Genomic DNA, 8,939 nt, shown 5'->3' with positions numbered 1-8,939 from the left:
TGAAGGCTGTATCCTGTGTAGTTCATGCAGGAGCTTGAAAATGGTGCATGTGAGCGACTCTGGGCTTTTCCCCTTTCACTTTTGTTAAGAGGCTCTTTCGTCTTCTGCAGCTAAAGAGAATGTCACTGTCCTCTAAGAGGCAGGCACAATAAAAGATGTGGGTGTGCGATAATGGCAGGCAGTTCAAGCTAATAGAAAGATTAGAGGCCAGAGGACCTGGCTCCCTCATTGCATGCCTCCTGAGGAGGACAGGCTAGGACAGGCGAGATGCATTAGCCACGACCAGTGAGCCTAGAGGTAGGAAAAGTACACACATAGAAAGTGTACACTTGGATTGGAATAGGGGCAGTTAGGACACAGGACCATGACGTGAAATGGGAGCATTTTTGAAAAAGAACTGAATTGGTTTTTAATTTCTAAAAGTTTTTTTTTTTTTTAAATAAGCAGTACAGTACATGCCTATGATATGAAATACAAAAGCATTGCATAGGGAAAAGTGAGTTTTCGTTTAACTCTTCATCAGTTCTCTTCTTTTCCCTCTAAGAGGCAACCCCATGATCAGGTTTTTGTCTGCCCTTCCAGAGCTTGAAGCTTGTCTACATCAGGGAAATGCACTCTGTGACGTTGTCTGCTCATTTCACAAGGGTGCCATGTCTGTCCTGCACTTTGCTCTTCACTTAACACTCAAAACCTAGAGATGATCACTCATTCTAACTTTAAGGGCTGCCGTGTTCTTTGTAAAGCTGCGTGGTGTCGCTTGGATAGACAGACCAGGCTTTCTTTCTTCTTTTCTTTTTTAAGATTTATTTATTTATTTGAAATACAGAGTTACAGAGAGGCAGAGGTAGAGGCAAAGAGAGACTGAGATCTTCCATCGCTCGTTCACTCCCCAAATGACCACAATGGCTAGAGGTGGGCCAGTTCGAAGCCAGGAGCCAGGAGCTTTTTCCGGGTCTCCCACATGGGTGCAGGGGCCCAATGACTTGGGCCATCTCCCATTGCTTTCCCAGACCACAACAGAGAGCTGGATTGGAAGCGGAGCAGCCAGGACTCGAACTGGTGCCCATATGGGATGCCGGCACTGCAGGCGGTGGCTTTACCCGCTATACCACAGCACTGACTCCCTGACTAGACTTTCTTTGGCCAGTAGAGGACCGTATCTCCGTCTTTTTTTCTGCTAATTCCTCACACAAATCTGGGTCTCATGGCAATGCTTGCTCACAAATGACATTTTGTACAACTTTGTTCCTGTTTTTCCTCACCTCTCCTTTCTCAGGTAATAGGACATTTAAAAAAGTATTCCAGGGGGCCTGCGCTGTGGATCACTTAGTTAATCCTCCATCTGTGGCGCCGGCATCCCATATGGGAGCCGGTTCTATTCCCGGTTGCTCCTCTTCTGCTCTAGCTCTCTGCTGTGGCCCGGGAGTGCAGTGGAGGATGGCCCAAGTGCTTGGGCTCCTGCACCTGCATGGGAGACCAGGAGGAAGCACCTGGCTCCTGGCTTCGGATTGGCACAGCGCCGGCCGTGGCAGCCGTTTAGGGGGTGAACCAAAGGAAGGAAGGCCTTTCTCTCTGTATCTCTCTCTCTGTCTATAACTCTACCTGTCAAATAAATAAATAAATAAATAAAAACAGTATTCCAGCTATTTATATCCTGTATATATTCCCTTGGCAGTCAATGTGAATCTTGTACACTGATCAAACCTGGCTACCTAACATGCAAGGCCTTTTGGAGAAGAGCCTGTCTCTCTAGTGACACAGTGCTCCTGGCTTCCTCGCCGTCTTGCCTCTGTGGAGTTGCTCAGCTTTCTTGTCTTGGGTTGTGGAAGACTATTTCTCCTGGCTGCTCTTTCTTGAGGAAACACGACTGAGGAGAGACCCTGAGAGCCAGGGAGAGGGTAGGTACACGGTGCTGCTGCCTGTCAGCCAGGTGACCTCTGGCTGGCTGGTCTCAGTCTTCTCAGGTGAACAACGTCTGATGATCTGAATTGAGATCTGGAATCCTGTTTCTCAGGTCTCTGGAATACACCCCCTATGCACTGCTCCAGACAGGCAAATCTGTTGGAAACTTTGGAGAAATTCTGAAGGCTCTGGGACATTATAGAATGTTCTGGACGTTCAGAAGAATTTCGATGCTGGTCATGGAAAAAAATATCATGGATCTTTCTTTAAAACGTTTTTCTATGTGTTGTCTCTCTCTCTATGTGTATATATATCATATATAAAATGTAACTGCCTTTCAATTAAATAAGTACATAAGAATATGTAAATATTATATAATGCGTAAATATATACATCTTTTATATATTATGTATACATATATAATATAATGTATATCTATTTTAAATACTTAATTAGTTGAAAAGAAGAGTTACACAGAGAGAGAGCACGCGATCTTCCATTCATTGGTTCACTCCCCAGATCTCAGATGGCTGGAGCTGGGCCAGAAGTCTGAAGCCAGGAGCTGCTTCTGGGTCTCCCAAGTCGGGCAGAGGCCCAAGCCCTTGGGGTCATCTGCTGCTGCTTTCTCAGGCCTGTTAGCAGGGAGCTAGATTGGACGTGGAGCAGCTGCTTCACCTGCTATGCCACAGCGCGGGCCCCTGCAGTCACCTTTCTAAAGCCAGTTTCTCAAGCAGCAGCATTTATCTGTGGAATCATATAGGCACTGTAATTAGTTATAATCTCAGCCGTTCGCGTTTGTTCATCAGAATGTCAAAAGGAAAAGGAGGATTTATTCAGTATGGTTACACTGCCTCCCACCTCCCAGGGGTGTGCATTAGCAGGAAGCTGCATTGGAAGCTGAAGCCCAGCAGGGACTCAAACCCAAGCATCTGGTAGGGGATGCAGATGTCCCAAGTAGAGGCTTCACCACTGTCCCAAAAGCCTGCACACACAGACGATATCTTTATCTCAGCAGAGAACTTCAGTTGTCTTTTGTTGCCAACTTTAGTGAAATTCAAATTAAAAAATTAAGATGTCTCTGCCTGGGGCCGGCGCTGTGGCATAGTGGGCTAGGCCTCTGCCTGCAGCACCGGCTTCCCCTTTGGGCACTGATGTGAGTCTCAGCTGTTCCACTTATGATTGAGCTTTCTGCTGGTGTGCCTGGGGAACAGTGGTAGCAAACAGACCCCAAACAAGACTTACTGCTGAACTCCGGATTCCCACACAGGACTGGGAACTAGAAGCCTCAGATCCCCATCCTTTCTCTGGGAACTGGGCGACCTTCCTGTCACAAGTTATTTACTCCTTTGCTGTGACATCAGGGGATGCATTGGTTAGAACATGTTTGTGGAATCTGTCGGCTTTGGAAGTTTAGAGGTCTATCACTATTAGCAGTAGATTTTTTAAAAAGATGTACTTATTTATTTGAAAGTCAGAGTTAGACTGAGAGAGGAAAGGCAGAGAGAGAGACAGAGACAAAGAGACGGAGAGAGGTCTTCCATTCGCTGGTTCACTCCCCAATTGGCTGCAATGGCCAGAGCTGTGGTGATCTGAAGCCAGGAGCCAGGAGCTTCTTCCAGGTTTCCCATGTGAGTGCAGGAACCCAAGGACTTGGGCCATCTTCTACTGCTTTGCCAGGTCATAGTAGAGAGCTGGTTGGGAAGTGGAGTAGCCGGGTCTTGAACCGGTGCCCATACGGGATGCTGGCACCGCAGGTGATGGCTTCACCCACTACACTACAGTGCCGGCCCCATCAGTAGATTTTGAAATGTTGTTACTTTAGTAGACTACAAGAGCAAAGGGAAATCAAATGAGATGAATAAAATAGATGGGATAGAGCTCAATTCACAGTAGTGAAGAAATGGAATCAACCCAAATGCCCGTCAACTGAAGACTGGATAAAGAAATTATGGGATATACACACACACACGCACACACACATATATATATATGCCATGAAATACTACACAGTGGTAAAAAAAAATGAAATCCTGTTGTTTGCAACAAAATGGATGAAACTGGAAATAAACCAGTCCCAAAAGGATAAACACCATATGTTCTCTCTGATCTGTAATAACTAAAGGAGCACCTGAAAGGTAATCTATAGAAGTGAAATTAATGTTTCGAAATGTAATGACTTTGAACAGCTGTTGTTGTGACTGTTGAGCAATAGCTTTTTTATTTTTAATACAATTTGTTGAATTATTTACTTAGTATAGAGTTAATTGTATGTGTATAAAGTTAATTGAAAATAGATCTTAATAAAAAAAGGAATGGGAATAGGAGAGGGAGGAGGAAGAGGGGTGGGAGGGTGAGTACGATGGGCAGAATCACTCTATTCCTTAAGTTGTATTTATGAAAAGTATGAAGTTTGTATTCCTTAGATAAAAGATTTCTGGGAAAAAAGAATAAATAAATGAAACATTAAAAAAAAAAAAGATGGGATATCCACAACCTGAGATCATTAGAGAAGAAGTTATTTTGGTTGTATCACTTCTCAGCATTTTGGCTAAGGTCAAGTGCATTTTGGTTGTAATCAAAATGATACTCAAATGCATAGTCATCAAACATGACCCTAGCTCCATATTTAGGGGAATTTTTACAATCTGTTGATAATTACCAAGAGGAAGGAGATTTTTTTTCTCTTAGGTAGGAAAAGCGGGGACAACATACCCTCAAAAGCAGGAAGCTGGGGCTGGAGTTGTGGTGTAGCAGGTAAAGCTGCTGCCTGCAATGCTGGCAATCCCATGTGGGCACTGCTTCAAGTTCTGGCCCGGCTACTCTATTTCTTTGTTTTCTTTTCTCTCTTTCTTCCTTTCATTTTTTCTTTCTCTCTTTCTCCCTTTCTCATTTTCTTCCTTTCTTTTTATTTCTTTCTCTTTTTTCCTTCTTTCTTCCTTCCTCCCTCCCTCATTTCTTCCTCCCGTCCTGTTTTCCTTCCTCCTCCCCTTCACTTCCCTTCCTTTCCCTTCCTTTCCCTCCCTCCCTTCCTCTCCCCTCCTCTTCCCTTCCCTTCCTTCTTTTAAGATTATTTATTTAAAAGGCAGCATTAGAGAGAGGCAGAGGCAGAGGGAGAATCTTCCATCGCTAGTTCAGTCCTCAAATGGCCACAACGGCTGGAGCTGGGCCCATTCGAAGCCAGGAGCTTCTTTTGAGTCTCCCACATGAGTGCAGGGGCCCAAGCACTTGGGCCATCTTATACTGCTTTTCCATGCCATAACAGAGAGCTGGATTGGAAGCGGAACAGTCAAGTCTTGAACCCCGGCGCCCACATGGGATGCCAGCACTGCAGGCGTCAGCTTTACCTACTACGCCACAATGCCAGCCACTCCATTTCTTTCTTTTTTTTATGGGATTTTTTTTAAAAAAAGATTCATTTATTTGAAAGTCAGAGTTAAACAGAGAGAGAAGGAGAGGCAGAGAGAGAGAAGTCCTCCATCTGCTGGTTTACTCCCCAGATGACCGCAACAGTTGGAGCTGCACCGACCTGACGCCAGGAGCTAGGAGCCTCCTCTGGGTCTCCCATGTGGGTACAGGGGCCCCAGGATCCAGGCCATCCTCTATTGCTATCCCAAGCCATAGCAGAGAGCTGGATTGGAAGAGGAACAGCCCGGACTAGAGCTGGCGTCCATATGGGATGCCGGCGCTTCAAGCCAGGGCTTTAATCTGCTGCGCCACAGCGCCGGCCCCTCCACTTCATTTCTGATCCAGAAATGGCTTAGAAAAAACAGCAGAGGATGGCATAAGTACTTGGGCCCCTGCAACCCCGCTGGAAGACTGGGATGAAGCTCCTAGTTTCTGGCTTCAGCCTGGCTGTTGCGGCCATTGGGGAGTAAACCAGCAAATGGAAGATCTCACTCTCTCTGCCTCTCCCATTCTCTTTGTAACTCTGATTTTCAAATAAATAAGTACTTTTTTTTAAAAATAAAGATTTATTTATTTATTTGAAAGAATTACAGAGAGGCAGAGGCAGAGAGAGAAAGGTTTTCCATCTGTTGGTTCACTCCCCAATGGTTGCAATGGCTGGATCTGGGCCGATCTGAAGCCAAGGAGGCAGGAATTAGGACGCAGGAGCTTCTTCTGAGTCTCCCACACGGGTGCAGGGAGCCATGGCCCTGGGCCATCTTCTACTGCTTTCCCAGTCCAGGGCACAGAGCTGGATTGAAAGTGGAGCAGCCAGGATCTGAACCAGCGCCCATATGGGATGCTGGCATTGCAGGCAGCAGCTTTACCCATTACGCCACCGCGCTGGCCCCTAGTAAGTAAATCTTAAAAAAAAAGCAGGAAGTTAAATCCAAGTAGTAAATAAACAAATAAAATATAGTCACAAGCACATCATCTGATAAAAGATAACCTTATATAAAGTGATAGACCTTGGGTGTGCCTTAGGGTCAAAAACTTGAAGAATGTAATAAATCAGTCTATTGGCATCTGGATGTGTCAGGTTTTGAGTCACAGCGTGAGTTACTGTGGTCCTAACCTGGAAGCATTTAACTTCTCCATTGTGAAAATATTTCAAACTCAAATACATATTTTAGGTCTTACTTTCCTGCTCATATTTTATTCTCAAGAAATACATCCCACCCCATAAATATGTACATTTTTTCAGGTGTCAGTTAAAATAATTTTTTAATGGGGGGGGGCGCTGTTGCTGTGGTGTAGCGGGTGGGGCCGTGGCCTGAAGTGCCTGCATCCCATATGGGCGCCTGTTGGTGTCCTGGCAGCTGCACTTCTGACCCAGCTCTCTGCTATGGCCTGGGAAAGTCGTAGAAGATGGCCCAAGTCCTTGGGCCCCTGCCACCCACCTGGGAGACCTGGAAGAAGCTCCTAGCTCCTGGCTTCGGATCTGCTCAGCTTCGGCCCTTGTGGACAATTGAGGAGTGAACCAGCGGTTAGAAGACCTCTCTCTCTCTGCTTCTCCTTCTCTGTGTAACTCTTTCAAATAAATAAATCTTTACAAAAATAATATTTTTTAACAAAGAAATGCAGGCTGTTAGATTTATTTAGAATTGAGAATAACAGGAAGGCTTGTGTGGTCAAAGATATAATTGTCTGCTTCTTAAGGAGACCTATTTTTATAATATACTTTTCAATTAAAAAAAACTATACTCTCCCAACTGAGATTTGTCTAAACCTTATGATTTTAAGTTCAAAATTCTTATCAAATATGAAATTCTATTTTTGGACCTATTTTTTCAGCATTCCTGTCACGCAGTTGGTATCCTCTCCCACTGAGAGTCAGCGATTTCCACAACTGTCCTAATTTTGCAGTAGCACGAGTGTAGCATAAAATCAATTTTTTAAAACAAACACGCCAGTGCCCCCTGAGATGCAACCCATCTGTGTTTGCTTTAAATTTATCTTCAGTAATCTAAGAGAGGAACACCCAGTTCTGGCTGAGCAGTGCTGCAGGGGATAGATCGGGTGTGTTTCCTGTTTGATTGTTTCAGTGCGCACCGGGCCCTGAGCTGCAGGAAAAAACAAAATTCCAAGGAAGGATTGTGGACGCCTCTTCGTGGGACTAGCGCCTGCCTGACAGGGCTACCTTATCCCCAATCCCAGCCTAAGTGGGTGAAAGGATGTTAGAAAACCAGAACTGGCTGGGGAAAGGCAGGATCTTGTGTTCTTCCATCGACAGTCTGTTGCTCTTGCGGAACAGCTAATAAACACTGACAGTTCCAGGCAGAACAAACAGAGACGTGCCAGGAACAGGGATTTACTGAAGGCTTTTCTGTCTCCCTCCGTGCGGGATTCTATTTTCCCCCGCATTGACTAATTACTTAATCTCCAATATACTGTGAGGGTCAGTCCATTCCTAGTCTGAAGCTAAGGGGACAGACACTCATTTGGAGGGGGGGAAGCGCACTTGATGCTGTCACCCCGGGGACCAGGTTTTGGAAACCCCTCTGAAATGGCCAGCTCGGTGTCCAGCAAGGCAAAGGGTTTTGGAGAACCCGCTTACGGGGAAATCTTTAAAAGCGAACAGCCGAACAGCCGGAAGGCCGCTCGTAGGTTACTAGGGCTGCGTCGGCACTGTGTTTGAGCAACGGCCCTTGGCTTCACCCCCAGGGACAAGGGCGGAGCTCCTTCGAGAGCCACAGCGGGGATGGCCCTGGGCCTGGAGCCGAGCGCAGGGCTGGGCGCTTTGTCTTCCCGGCAGCCGCCGCTGGAGCACGCTAGTGGCAGTGGCGCGGCCCAGCCTGGCCAGACGCTGCCAAGGACAGGCGTTGGCGAAAAGCCCTCTCTCCAAAACAGGATTAAAAAGGACTCCAAGGGTTGGAAGCACGGCCCTAGAGGCCGCGTGGGCGGGGCCTGGGGCCCCCGACTGTTCAAACTAAAAAGTGGGGGGACTGCGCCGCGATGGACTCAGAGAAGGCCGCGCGCCTGCGCCCGCCCGGAGCCCGCCTCAGGGAAGGCGCTGTCCCCTTTGTACCCTGCCCGAGCAGGCCGCGAGGAGCCGGTTGCTGTGGTGACGCGCCGGCCCGGCTCCGAGGTGCGCGGAGGGAGGCGGACACCACCGAAGCTTCGGTTTGGGGGCGCCGCCGCATCCCCAACTGTTTGCCAGCAAGGAACCCATGAGGCAGATGTTAGTCCTAAGTGAGGGATCCAAGGGGCCACATTAATACAGAAGGCCGGCTCAGGATCGCTCCCCAGGGCACTCCCCATCCCGTACTGCGAACGAGTTTAACGGCCCCCCAAAGCCGGGAGGAGGGGGCGCCGTAGTTTGGGGGATCGAGGCAGACGCGACACGCCCTCGCCTCGGCCTTTGGGCTCCCAGGCCACGCCCAGCAGGAGGGGCTAGTTCTAGACCACGCCCCTTCCCTGGGCGCGCGGTAGGGAAACCGAAATGGAGGCGAAGAGATCGTGCTTGAACTGAACCAGCGAAACTAATCGCGCGAAGGCCTAGAGCGGACTGTCTTCCGCATGCGTCTCCCGAGGCCGCCCCGCCCCACCATTTCCGCGGCGCCCTCTTGGTTCTGCGCCTGCGCGCTGCTTCC

The sequence above is a fragment of the Lepus europaeus genome, chromosome 4 (assembly GCF_033115175.1).
Source record: "Lepus europaeus isolate LE1 chromosome 4, mLepTim1.pri, whole genome shotgun sequence".
NCBI classification, from domain to species: Eukaryota; Metazoa; Chordata; class Mammalia; order Lagomorpha; family Leporidae; genus Lepus; species Lepus europaeus.
Note: the sequence above shows the minus strand (reverse complement) of the source record.